Here is a 15,144-nt window from a genome sequence, read left to right as displayed (position 1 = left end):
ATATATATATATATATATATATATATATATATATATATATTATATATATATATATATATATATATATATATATATATATATATGTTACACAATCGAGAGTAGACCTCATTGCTTACCTTTTGCTAAAAAGTCAAGAAGTCCCATCTATTGGTAGCTTGATAGTGACCGCATCAAAAGGCTACTGGCAATGCACATGTGTACATACACACACTCATTCTCTATCTCTCTATCTCTCAGGCCTACAGAGAAACAAGCATTACCCAAAATAATTTATTTGATAAAAATCTAACATAACTGGATTGCAAGAAACAAGAGATGAAATAAAATGGAATACTAATGTTCAGCAAATGATCAAACATATGACAGTCCATCATATTCAACTAGTTTTTCTTCCTAAATAATTTTCTCACAATGGGTCAAAATAAGTCAGTCCAGTATATTCCCAATGCCAGATGCATAAAAATAAAGATATGGGAATTCCTCCCATGTTATTTATAAAGTACACACAATGTAAAAATAGTCAAATTCAAGTGAGATATATGTTAAATGAAAAGAGCAATCTACAGTTTGGAAAATCTGAAATGCTTCCTGCCTCCAAACAGCAATGTTCACAATTCTTAATCGACAGGTCTCGAACCACAGAGTCTTCACCGAAGACTTCTAACAATATTTGGTGTTGATTTTCGAATGACAGTTTGTTTGATAACTAATCCCCTCAAACCCTTGGACTCCACCCAAAAAAAACACACCTACGAACGCATTAACCGGAACCTGGGCATTTCCGGCGAGCGTGCTCACAAAGTCTTGTCTCAGGGATGTTCTAACGTCTTGAGAATATCTGACGCACCTGACACGTATACAGTTCTGTTAACCAGGATGCGCTCCAGACAGCAGCTAAACATTCTCTCAAGGTTCTTTCCAATGCCATTAGCCACACTTATTAATCAAACATCTACTGTGTATTGTAATTCATAAAATATCTGTGACCTATGAGCTTTTCATATATATATATATATATATATATATATATATATATATATATATATATATATATATATATATATATATATATATAGTTTTTATATATATATATATATATATACTGCCTACAGTTTTTTGCTTATGGCTCACCATAAGCAATACCCCTTATGGGGATGTCCAGCTTCCAAAAAAATAGTGAGTAAAGGGATTCCTTGAAAAATTATGGGAAAGTAATTAATCTTACAAAATATCTATTACAGTTAATATGGTGGATATTGAAGTTAATAGAAGTTGGCAAAAATGGAAAAATAATACAGAAAATGTGTTGATAGTCATCATTTGGGCCGTTCACGTAGGGTATAAGAATTATAAGAATTTAGCCAACATTTGAACTCTCTCTCTCTCTCTCTCTCTCTCTCTCTCTCTCTCTCTCTCTCTCTCTCTCTCTCTCTCTCTCTCTCTTTAAAACAAATCCACAAGTGGCATTTATAATCATAATCCGATCACTTCTGTACACGTAAAGGGATTTAACACATACAAATTCAGTTCTCTCTCTCTCTCTCTCTCTCTCTCTCTCTCTCTCTCTCTCTCTCTCTCTCTCTCTTAGAAAGAAAATCCACAAATGGCATTCATAATCATAACCTGACCCCCTCCTGTACACGCAGAGGGATTTAACACATAAATTCCGTTAAGTCTCTCTCTCTCTCTCTCTCTCTCTCTCTCTCTCTCTCTCTCTCTCTCTCTCTCTCTCTCTCTCTCTCATTAATAACCTCTTGCTGCTATACTGTAAACATAACTACATAGTTTTATTTCTCTAAATTTAACGTATTAAATTATGATCCCCGCTCTCTCTCTCTCTCTCTCTCTCTCTCTCTCTCTCTCTCTCTCTCTCTCTCTCTCTCTCTCTCTCTCTCTCTCTATAGTTTCTTGCAGCTACTCTGTACATAACTACATTTTATTTTTAGTTTCATAATTTTATTGTATTTAGAATCTCTCTCTCTCTCTCTCTCTCTCTCTCTCTCTCTCTCTCTCTCTCTCTCTCTCTCTCTCATTAATTGCATCGCTCGCGATCAAAGGGCACATCACCCACCTTGATGTCGAAATGACTTCGAGCCCGTTTTCTCCAACGCCCATGCGAGGGCAAAGCTTTGCCCTTCAGTGATGACGAACCTCATGAAAGAGAACCTTCGTTTGTTTGTCTGTTTTTGTGTGTGTGTGTGTGTGTATGTTTTTCTCCACCGACCGTGGTGGGAGAATTGTTATTAATATAATGCATTTTTATCTACTTATTAATTATTTTTTTTTAGTGAAATCTCTTCCTTCCTCCTCTTACTTCTTCCTGATAAACACCGTATTCTTCGGAAGCTTGAACTTCAAGTCAATGGCCCCTGTGGGCTTGTTCCATATGAATAGGGTTCATATTATTATTATTATTATTATTATTATTATTATTATTATTATTATTATTATTATTATTATCCTGTTTAAAAGGATGGTGAATTGATCTTATATGGATTCTTCTCAACTTTTCTTATAAATCGCTTCTCTTGCACGCTGATATTGGGTCAACAGCTGGCCAATGTTCATATTTTGGCAGAGCTTTGTACACCAGTTTTATTCTCTGTAAGCACGATGCGGCCATCTTTTATAACAGGACATATTTAAGAGAGGGTCTACTTCCTTCCTATATTATTATTATTATTATTATTATTATTATTATTATTATTATTATTATTAAAAATACTCATGACAGCATGAGTCTTGAAATGGAGAAATAAATCCACAGTTATCTATGGGTACAAATACATTTGAAAATAAATCTACACAGAGAGCTTTCTGGAATCTGTTCGAACAGATTCCCGTAAGCTTTCCGTGTAGATTTATTTTGTAGAAATTATTATTATTATTATTATTATTATTATTATTATTATTATTATTATTATTATTATTATTATTATTATTATTATTATTATTGTCCAAATAGAGTGTAACAAGACAGCTGAATCCCATTTCTAAACTGTATTCTCACTATTATATTTTTTTATTATTTTTTGGCTCTCCAGATGAATTTGTTCTTTAATGCTTTGTCCTCAAATGCTAGGTGAAAAGTGAAGCAATGCGAAGTTAAAGAAGCTGGACAGCTAAGAAGGAGGAGACCAAAGGGAATGAATGAATGGAAAGTAAACGGCGGAAACCAAAGAGCCTGGGACCCACTTAGGGCACCGCTCCCTGTAGGTGGTATCCTGCCTGTCGGGGTAAGGGAGCCCAAAACGGGGTTGGGGGCGTTTGTGTAGAGGCTGGAGGGCCAAATTCCACCTTCTGGATTTCAATGTCGGAAATGAACGTCAACTCCACAACTCCGTCCAGCTTTCCATTCCAAATTCGCGTCCGGAATATTGCGTTCGGTTATGCAAAACGACCCGAGCGAAGCGTTTCATAATTTTACGCCCACTCGCATGAAATCAACCAGGTTTTAGGTTTGGGTGGGAGGGGTGGGCCGGTGGGGGGAAGGGGGCCAAGGCTTAATTGCTTTCCAGGTAGTAAGAGAAATACACGAATTTCAACTTTTTTTTTTTTATAAAAGATGCGGATTCCACTCCGCCACGAGTCATTTCAACTTTGGGTGTTTGAAACCTGAAGAAATCCTGTTTGGCCTTTCCATATTGTATAATTGCTCGCATAATCTCTTGATATCATAAATGGATTCCGTCCTTTTGGTCTCAACAACTTACTGACTGATTGATTGATCTGTTAATTGTTTTGTGGTGTATTGTTTTCGCTTCAGAATGATTTCACTGAAACCTTCACCCGTCGTTCATATTTGTCATCCGTGTCCTGAATTTGTTCGGTATTCTGCAATTCTTCCAACTCCACACCCAAAAAAAAGAGAATGCGTTTTTGATGGAAAAATTATTAGGGAAAAGGACTGGCTGTGGCCAGATCACATCACTCAACAAAAGGTAACCTTCCACAGAAACACTGACAGACACAAACACACACAGATATGTATGTATGTATATGTATATATATATATATATATATATATATATATATATATATATATATATATATATATATATATTTATATATATATATATATTATATATATATATATATATATATGTGTGTGTGTGTGTGTGTGTGTGTGTGTGTGTGTGTGTGTGTGTATGTATGTATGTATGGACGCTTGTGTATGAGTGACATATCTCTCGGTTCACGATTTCTAGGTCCGTAGTTCGCTGCCGTCCTGCAACCCACCAGCTGTAAATAAGTGCCAGTGTCTACTAGGGTCAAAAGAAGGGGCACGCAGCTAGCAATTTTATCCAGAAAAACTTATTGAGAAACCCAAAGGTTCTGCTCTACGTATGTTTATATATACATATATATATATATATATATATATATATATATATATATATATATATATATATATATATATATATAGTATATGTATGTATATATATATATATATATATATATATATATATATATATATATGAAATATATATATGTATATATATATATATATATATATATATATATTATATATATATATACGCTACAAAAAATATAAGCTGCATTATTGCGATTCATATAGGAAATTGTTCATAAAACGCCTAGATGCTCCAGGACTAGAACGCCCACGCTTTCTTGCTCTGTCGCTGAAGCTCTTCGTTACTGAAAAGCGGCGTGCGCTAATGTTCATTGCATTCCCCGAGTCGTGTACTATGCGGTTTTCTTTCTAAGGATTGGTTTTCCTAAGAAAAGAAGAGATATCTAAAAACCTCTCGTGCAATACTATAACCGAGGTTGGGTTTGAGCAGCTGTGTCTGCCTTAATCTCCTCCCCATAGAAAAGAAGAAGAAAAGGTTGCTGGTAGTGGTTGCCTATTTTAAGCTAGACCTATGCCAGACGGGATCTTGCCCGAAGGGGTCCGGTAAGTGCGGTAAGTTGCTGAAAGGAATGAGTCCTGGTGTGGACCTCTGGAATCGCTTCGCCAACTGAAACACAAAAAAAAAAAAAGTTACTAGCGTGGACCTCTGGAATCGCTTCACCAACTGAAACACAAAAAAAAGTTACAGATTTTTATTTCAGCCGCATCGGCGCTAGACGCAGTGTCTTTTGGCGGATGAGCGAGACGAATCGACTGACAACAAGTGATTCACGCAAGGCGCTCGGTGCCCTGGAATCGTTATTCATCGGAATACAGACGCCTCAACTGAAGTGACGTGACAGGAACACGGCTGAGCCGATGACTGTCATTAGTGAACTGGGATTTAATACCTCCAGGTTTGACAGCCAATACTTCACCCCGTGATCCGTTTCTGATGGGATTTGTCCACGTTGGCTGACTTCGTCTCCGGGGTACGTTTCTCACGCTTGGCAAATTTGTCAACTTTTTTCTTTTCCTTGCAGCTTGAGTGTTAATCGTTAATCATACTCCTCGGGCTTCATCTCGTAGAAAAGACTATGAAGAGTTCCCATACTGATCTTATTGGATCACATACTGCCAACAATGATGCATAAAGTAAGTCATCTATTTATGTTCTAAGAATACTTAGTAATATAAATAGACTTATGGCTCATTTGGTTATTTTCTTTTGAGTAAAGATTATCATTTTGGAGACGCTCTGAATTTCTACTACCGTTCCATATGATAAGGACGTCTGTCATAAACAATACTGAAGACGGAACTTTAAAACCTGTTGCAACAGTGCGCCAGTCCCTAAATACAGTGAGTGAATGGTGTGAAAAGTACTCGAAGAAAGTTATTTGGTTGAAACTGTTATCAGAAATATTTCATCATACATACATATACTTTATATATATATATATATATATATATATATATATATATATATATATATATATATATATATATATATATATGTGTGTGTATATGTATATATATATATATACATACTGTATATATGTATGTATATATATATATATATGTGTGTGTGTATAAAGACAAAATCCACGAAGGAAAGAGAAACAGTGGAGTGCACGCCATTGTTTCTCTTCCCTTCGTGGATTTTGTCTTTATTTATACATTCATTATGTTCCATATTTTCTTGATTCAGTTATATATATATATATATATATATATATATATATATATATATATATATATATATATACATATATGTGTAGGCCTATATATATAGATGTTAAATTAAGATGAGAAAAATTCATCAAAAGCTGTTGTAAAATAATGTCAACATCTTATACAGTTTATTAAGTAATCAATACACTCGCTTCTTTAATCATTAGCATTTATATAGTGAAAGATATCTGTAAGATTTTAGTTCAGTGCTTCGAAAAACTATAAAAGCTACGACGGAGACTTTGTTTACCACAGTTAAATCGTTTTGAAAGAGAGAGAGAGAGAGAGAGAGAGAGAGAGAGAGAGAGAGAGAGAGAGAGAGAGGTCACCTGGGGTAATAAACACAGACTATCATTCTGAGTTTTCGACGGTAATCCTTATTGCTAAAATATAAGTAAACACAGAAATGCAAGATGTTTTTAGTGAAAAAAATTGGAATAAATAACAAATTCCACCCAATACCAAAAATTAGCGCTGTAGTTCTCTTTGCTTTAGGATACATCCCCCGCACATCCCCCACCCCTTTCCACCAAAAAGAGTAATCCCTCTCAACTGAACGCATACATGTTTTAGACTAGAATATTTACTTCTAAAACGTATAAAAAACGAAAATACCAGACCTTTGGAAATACAGAAACATTGCAACATCTGGCCAAAACCAAAACTTAATGCCAGAGGTCTCGTAAGCTTTAGTCCCACACCCCCTTTCCTCAACTGCCCCCCGCGACCCACACACACACACACACACACATACACACAAGACATCCCATAAACCTTTCTCTTCTAGACTCAGACGACCAGCTTTAGACCAATAGATCTAATTCCCAAACATATAAAAAGCAAAAATACCTAGCATTCAGAAATATTGAAAATTACAAAATCCGCCCAAATCCAAAAATTAACGCTGATGGGATCCCATCCGCTTGAGCCTCCCAACACCACAAACCTCCCTCCCCAGCCACCCCTTTCCAGCAACCCCCCATCCACTCCCACCCCTGACTCAGCAGGCGTCAGAAGCGGTTGCTCGTTTGTTCTGCAATACCAAAGGAGCATGCATATGCAATGAGCTTCTTGACATATACAATTAATCTATGCTTGCTCTCTCGCCAACTCAGGAAGGACGTAATTTCGACCTAAATTTAGATTAGATGACGCGGACGTTTCTTTGGGGCTTGTAAACGTACGACGAGAGAGAGAGAGATAAACGTCGGATCTCTGGACATGGCAAACTTACGCCGCATTTATGGAAGTTCTAATCATCTAACAAAATGATTTGCTAGTCATCTACAAATACTATTACTCCAATAGTCTTATATACATATATTATATATACAGTATATATATGTGCGTGTGTGTGTGTGTGTAAACATTTGCAAGTAAATGTTTATACTTGCGGTCTGGAAATGATGTAATGTATAAGTGCTTTCCTTAACTTTTTGGATACGTTCTCTGTCTAAGAACTTATAATTCATTATGAAAATCGAGAAAGAAAACGCCCTGTAGAATTGTGTGGCCTCGATGGGAAGATAGAAAGATAGACAAAACTGTTGAATATACAATGCACCAAATGAATGTTTTAACATTGTGTTATAGTTGACGCCACCTTTCGCGATCGTACCCGGAGCATTGTGTATTTTGACTTGAAAAATTTTCTCCGGCTTCGTGCTGTGCAGATTATCTGTCCTCAGACGGAGAGAAATAGAGAAACACAACTGTGCCTCCAGCCCAGACGTCAGCTTGTTAAAAAACGAACCTTGGTTGGCGTAAGTCGCCACAGGAATACTATGAGCGGTCTTATCATACCCGTCAGACTACTAAAGGAGTCTCTCTCTCTCTCTCTCTCTCTCTCTCTCTCTCTCTCTCTCTCTCTCTCTCTCTCTCTCTTTGTGTGTATATGTGTCAACTGCAGATCAGATAAATTCACATACTGCAACGAAACGTCATTACAACATGCAACAATAAGTATTGCAAGAGTTGCGGTCAATTGTATAATCAGCGAGAAAGACAGGACAAACGACAGTGTGTAAAATGCCATACCACCCGCTGGCAACATTCGCTAATAGCCAACCCAGATGAACCACAACCACGGTAAGAAAATACTTGAGCTAATTTATGCCTATGTAAATGAACAGAAGGGCAGCTAAATGGAGGATAAGGCAACACGCTCACAATTAATATGAATTCCAGATTAGAATTAGGAGAACTCCGTCGACTTAAATGGAAAGGGCTGCACGACAATGCAGGCTACCCACCAACCCGGCTTCCCTACGTCCTTCTTATTATGGTTGAGTTGGAACTCTGTCCGAGTGTGTTTCTATCCACTTACTTTGTAAATTGGCGGTTCTTTCTCACTTGTTTGTGAATTAGCATATTTCCAAGTTTATCTTGCTCAAATATGTGGTCTTCTTTTGTTTATGAATGGTAATTACACTTTAAACCTAAGAGGATCTTCTGCTTGATGTCTTTCAGACCCCTGTTTAATAGGATAATACTGTTCTCATCTTTAGCGCCCCAGCCGCATTGGTAAGAGCAGCCACGCATTTTCGCCGTCCTGATTTTATCAAGATGCCATAGTGCAGTGTGTGTGTGTGTGTGTGTGTGTGTGTGTGTGTGTGTGTGTGTGTGCACTGTCCCTCAAAAGAGGTATTTTGTTCCTTATGCAGTATAAAATAAACTGTGGGACTGTCTACCAGGCATCGTGTTAGATGTTGATGAAGTGGTGCTGATAATTTTCAAAGCTGCAGTGCTATCTTGATATGTCAGCCTCATTAGCTACAATCTACCCTTACATCACTGCCTTTTTACTCTATATATTTCTGGTTTCCATTACTTTTTATTGAGGATCTGGCAACTTCCTTAGTTGAGACTTCTAGCTCGTTCATCTTAATGGTTTTTTTTTATTTTCATCCCTTACTACTTTTCCTGATTCCATAGTTCCTGAACCCTAAGCGTTTACCCCTCAAGCGCAATTGCGGGCACACTACACTGCTAGACTTCAGTGCAGACTTCTATAACTTAAAAGGGGGTTTCTACTTTCGCTTATTATTCCATCCTTTATGACACTGACTTCATTTGTTATTTATTGTTTCTTCCACGTCAGATGTCCCCTCTTACAGTGGGTTTGTCTTTAGGATTTCACCAGTTTGAATGTTTGTTTTTATTCAAAGACCAACCCTTCCCCGCAAGAAATACTAACCCCTGAAAATTATACGAGGCTTAATCTTTATTACTGAAAATGAACTTGATATGCCTATGCTAAATTTTATAATGAAAACCAACAGGTGACAAATTTACTTTTTTTACCTTCATTTTACTTTTCTGTAAAAGAAAACTACTGAGATGGCTTTGTCTATCCGTCCGCACTTTGTCTGTCCGCCCTCAGATCTTAAAAACTACTGAGGCGACAGGCCACCACTGGCCCTCGGCTGAAAGTGTTATGGGCCGCTGCTCATACAGCATTATACCGAGACCACCGAAAGATAGGTCTATTTTCGGTGGCCTTGATTATACGCTGTACGGAAAAACTCGATTGCGCCGAAGAAACTTCAGCCCATTTTTTACTTGTTTTCTTTCACTGTTGCTACTATGCAGGTTGTGCTATGTCTCTAGCTTTAGCAAACAGAACTTCTCAGGTTAAGATAATTCTCACCACTCATCGATAGTCTTGTGTATTCTCCAAATTTCTTCTTAGAAGATTTTAGGGTCTCTACGATTATGTCCTGATACTTTATTTTCTTTAATTCCAATAAATCTGCAATGTTGTCATCTTCAGCTTAGCAGAGAGATTGCAACCTCACCCTTGCATTTTCCCCTGAGGGTGCCTCCAGGTCCAACATAGGCCTACTGAGCCTGGACTTCATTGTAATGCCAGCATCCTATGCTTCAAGTTCTTTAATGTACTAACTCAAGTATACCTTAGTTTAACCAGGCCACTGAGCTGATTAACAGCTCTCGTAGGGCTGGCCCGAAGGATTAGATTTATTTTACGTGGCTAAGAACCAGTTGGCTACCTAGCAACGGGACCTACAGCTTATTGTGGAATCCGAACCACATTATAGCGAGAAATTAATTTCTATCACCAGAAATAAATTCCTCTAACTCTTCATTGGCCGGTTGGGGAATCGAACGCGGGGCCAGCAGAGTGCTATCTGAGAACGGTACCTACCCATCCAATGAGGAACTTTCTTTATGACACTTATTGAGGTCCCCTTTGACCTTTACCTCTTCTCCTCTCTCCTCTTCTCTTCCAGTGTTTTTCAATCTCTTCATTAATTTTCATCTTTATTTTTTCATTAATTCTATTCCTTTATTGCATTTAATACAGATTATAACTATGCTCTTTTGTCCAGCATTGTCCTTAGACGACTTTGAGTTGATTCCATAGAGAGTCAGTAACAAGGGAGTGGCGATCTTCCTGAAGGGAGTGTGACCTTCGCCGGCCATGTTGAAATACCCTGCCCAGCACACAGTGCTATAATGTAGCAATGAAACGCTAAGATAGCACATTTTTTTTTCTTCGGTTTAATTATTATAATAATAATTAAACCGATGCCATGCCATAATATTCTAGCACTGGTGGACGTTACACCTGCAGCAAAAGAACAGACATGAAATGAAGGATGCTAGTTTAATCAACAACATAAAAGGAAACGTTACAGCCATCTAGCGGCGTCAGTGTGCAGTGTTAAAATTGGCCCCACCACGTCCCTTCCACTTTCGCTGGTGTTAGTGACACTGAGAAGGAGAGGCAGACATTGAATGAGTATCTCAGGTGTATGCTGATTAAAATAGGTGATTCTATTATGTAAAATTTTTAGTTCGTGTATGTCAACATTTCAGGTTCTTTTTTAAAGAGAATATATAGTTATTTGTATGTAAGTAAACTACTGAATTCTTAATATGGGGGAAAATGTTCTAATGAAATTGTATTTGGGTTTCCAGTATTTGAAATATATACAGATAAGAATGCACAATTCTTTACTTCAGCTACAGTCAGCCTTAGAATGATATTTTGAAATATGTTGTACAGTATATGTGTTATTCTTTACAGGTAAATTATTATATTCTGTACAACCTATTTCAAAATATTATTCTAAGGCTGACTGTAGCTGAAGTAAAGAATTTTGCATTCTTATCTGTATGTATTTCAAATACTGGAAACCCAAATACAATTTCATTAGAACATTTTTTCCCATATTAAGAATTCAGTAGTCTACTTACATACAAACAACTATATATTCTCTTTAAAAAAAGAGCCTGAAATGATGGCTTACATGAACTAAAAATTTTACATAAAAGAATCACCTATTTTAATCAGTATACACCTGAGATACTCATCCTATGTCTGCCTCTCCTTCTTAGTGTCACTAACACTAGCGAAAGTGGGAGGGGCGTGGTGGGGCCAATTTTAACACTGCACACTGACGTCGCTAGATGGTTGTCACGTTTCCTTTTATGTTGTTAGTTAAACTAGCATCCTTCATTTCATGTCTATTCTTTTGCTGCAGTTGTAACGCCTACCAGTGCTAGAATATTATGGCATGGCATCTTCCATGAACGAATATCCTTAAACAGTTGAGCATCGGTCTACCGATCATTATCAGATTCACTGGTACCCCTCATAAACCTTCCTTTGTAGTCCGATTTATTTGTGTTTATATAGCAAGAATCCTGTCATACGCTCAGTTATCTTCGCCGATACTCAGGCATAAAAGACATAATCGTTTAGAGGCACTGTCTACATCTACAGCGACGGAAGCTCTACACGTGGCTGTCAATTTGCTCTGTCTCATCAGACCCAGTGACTCCTATCGTTCCCTCCTCCTCACGACAGTACCCTTCGTTGACTAAGCCATCACTGCATTCCTCGGGTGAGCCATTCCCTTGAGCTTGGAGTTCCAGAAGAGGACTGTTATTCCTGTTCCCACCGAAGGACACTTGTGTCCTCCTCCCTCGGTGACTGCTCGGTGCTTCCAGTTGTGCCCTTCGAAGTTTCTGAGGAATCTGCCACTTCTGATTCCACAATCGCGTTGCTGTTGACTTTCTGCTGCGTCTTCTTGAATATCTGTTGCGTGCTCTCTTTCACCAGCTGCCTCTTCTGCTTGCTCAGTAAAGGTGATTAACACGATGACTCCCTGAAGTGTATTTAGGATGTCGGTGAAGGTATTAAAATCTAAGTTAGAGTCGTGTTTACTACACTCGAATTTTATATGTATGCATACAAAGTATTCTTCATTATGTTGATGTTTCTTGGAAACGCTGCGTTAATGTTTCTAAGACCTTCGCCAAAATTCAAAGAAAATAAAATTACAAATTCTTACGTAGTCTTCCGTAATTTTATTTGGATGAAATCTGAATATCAGGTGAAGGAAAAAGTTGACCAAATCATTACTGGAGGAAACGAGATTCGGTGCACGAATCTCATCCAGGAGTAGAGCGATAAGTCATATAATGTGGTTCGGATTCCACAATAAGCTGTAGGTCCCGTTGCTAGGTAACCAATTGGTTCTTAGCCACGTAAAAATAAATCTAATCCTTCGGGCAGCCCTAGGAGAGCTGTTAATTAGCTCAGTGGTCTGGTTAAACTAAGATATACTTACTTAAGTTTTCTGGAACCCCGTAGTGGGCTGGTGCCATCACTGCACCTCACGCGGTGCACTGTAGGGGCATTACTTCAGATTCTTGCGGGGTACCTTAGGCCCCCTAGCTGCAACCCACTTCATTTCTTTTACTGTACCTCCGTTCATATGCCCTTGCTTTCATATTACTTTCCACCCTCTCCAAACTATAGTTTTATAATGAAACTGCGAGGTCTTCCTCGGGTCACACCTTCAAAACCTCCTGTACTCTCTATTTCGGTTTCAGCGCTGAATTACATCATAGGTCCCAGCACTTGGCCTTTGGCCTAAATTTTAAATAAAAAAATCCATGCTCAATGGAAGATCAAATATTTGGTGACAATTGCGTAATAAAGCAGAAGCTATTCAACAAGCCTGTTATGAATGGTATGAGAAAAAAGAAACAACACTGATCCAACTTGTGTGTTGTATTTTCCCATGAACATCGTGAAGCTTTTGTATTTGTACAATTTCGCAGATGAGTAAAAGGTTGGAAGGGAAGAATTCTAAGAAAGCGAACATTTGGACGAATGAGGTTATTCTTAAACTGAATTCCCCTCATGGAAGTGAATCGTTTCAGATGTATGTAAGCCGAAAGATAGGTGGTAAAGGCGAGAAATGTATGAAGGTGAGAAACGTATGTGGGTCTTCTGATGTGGTTTGGTCATGTGGGAGATCGGGGGGCCAGCAAGCCGGTGAAGGCAGAAGTTCTGGAAAGATGTTGGAAGAGACGGGAAATAGGATAATGGTGGCTAGATGCGGTGAAAGAAGCGATGGAACAGAGGGCTCTTCCTGTCCAGGCACAATGAGTAGAAGATTGAGGGGGAAAGGCGCAGAGAACAGAAGAGGTTCGACGGATGCTGAGGATCCTCCTGTGAGGTTACACGAAGATGATGCTCTGGAAGCTCTCTGCACAAGGGTTCATCCTTGATTCGGCAACTGAAAAATGAACTTGGGTGGGACTTGTGTTTTTATCTGGATCCACGCTCTATTAATGAAACCGATTTATATATACAGTATACATATACAGTATATATATATATATATATATATATATATATATATATATATATATATATATATATATATATTTTTATAATTTTTATAAATATATATATATACACACACACACACACATATATATATATATATATATATATATATATATATATATATATATATATATATATATATATATATATATATATAGCATTCAAGCAGTGAACCATATTCTCACCAGGCATCCCTAGGAGGGATCTTCAGGGAAAGCACTCCGTGAACCAGAGTAACGATGTCTGAGATTCAACTGGTGAATTACTGTAATTAATTATATATTTATACACATACACACACATATATATATATATATATATATATATATATATATATATATATATATATATATATTATATATATTATGCTGAGTATGTGTATATTGTATATATATATATATATATATATAGATATATATATATATATATATATATATATATATATATATATATATATATATATATATATATATATATCATATATATATACAGGTGAAAAATAAGAATGGTAGGTCTGACTGAGTTTGATTTTTTTTTGTTACTGACGAAGGACTGATCAGTCCTTCGTCAATGGCTTGGAAATAAATTCGAAACCGGTCAGGACCTACACCCTGTTTCTTATTTTTTCACCTGTGGTAATGTGTGATAAATGAATCACGTACAAAAGTGATAATAATCATATATATATATATATATATATATATATATATATATATATATATATATATATATATATATATATATATATGTATATATTTATGCTGAGTATGTGTATATTGTGTGTGTGTATGTATATATATATATATATATATATATATATATATATATATATATATATATATATATATATATATATATATATATATATACATATATATATATATATATATATATATATATATATATATATATATTATATATATGTATGCTTTGTATGTGTATACTGTGTGTATATATATATATATATATATATATATATATATATATATATATATATATATATATATATATATATATATATATATATATATATATATATATATACATACATGCATATGTGTGTGTATGGCAAAATAAAGGTTTCCGGAGGCATAAGGAAGTAGGAAGTCCCGGTCTATAGGTTAGATAAGTGTTGCCCCTTCCACTGACCCCTGACCCTGAGAAATAACAATATCTAAGTTTAAAATTCTGACGAGAGATTCTCAAAGATCCCGATTCAATAACGCTCTAAAAACTCTTTGAAACTCACTGATAATTAGAAAATATTTAACAATCTTCCACGAAAAAGATTAATTTTAGTGCGTAACAGAAAAAATAGAGCTGATGAAATATTTTGTACATCTTTCATCATTAAGCAAAACAGGAGTGGCTTTTGTTCAGAGTCACT

At 36.4% G+C, this 15,144-nt stretch overlaps 1 protein-coding gene across 1 annotated transcript in view; it reads left to right on the top strand.

Annotated features, from left to right (window-relative positions):
• The first annotated feature begins 5,126 nt into the window (after positions 1-5,126).
• cbc (crowded by cid) overlaps positions 5,127-15,144 on the top strand; it is a 48,218-nt gene continuing 38,200 nt past the window's right edge. The window contains exon 1 of the mRNA XM_067092814.1: positions 5,127-5,346. The gene's annotated coding sequence lies outside the window, so the exon portion shown is untranslated. The remainder of the gene's footprint in view (positions 5,347-15,144) is intronic.

The sequence above is a fragment of the Macrobrachium rosenbergii genome, chromosome 49 (assembly GCF_040412425.1).
Source record: "Macrobrachium rosenbergii isolate ZJJX-2024 chromosome 49, ASM4041242v1, whole genome shotgun sequence".
Classification (NCBI taxonomy): Eukaryota; Metazoa; Arthropoda; class Malacostraca; order Decapoda; family Palaemonidae; genus Macrobrachium; species Macrobrachium rosenbergii.
The sequence above is the reverse complement of the archived record's forward strand: the minus strand, read 5'-3'. Positions and strand labels throughout refer to the sequence as shown.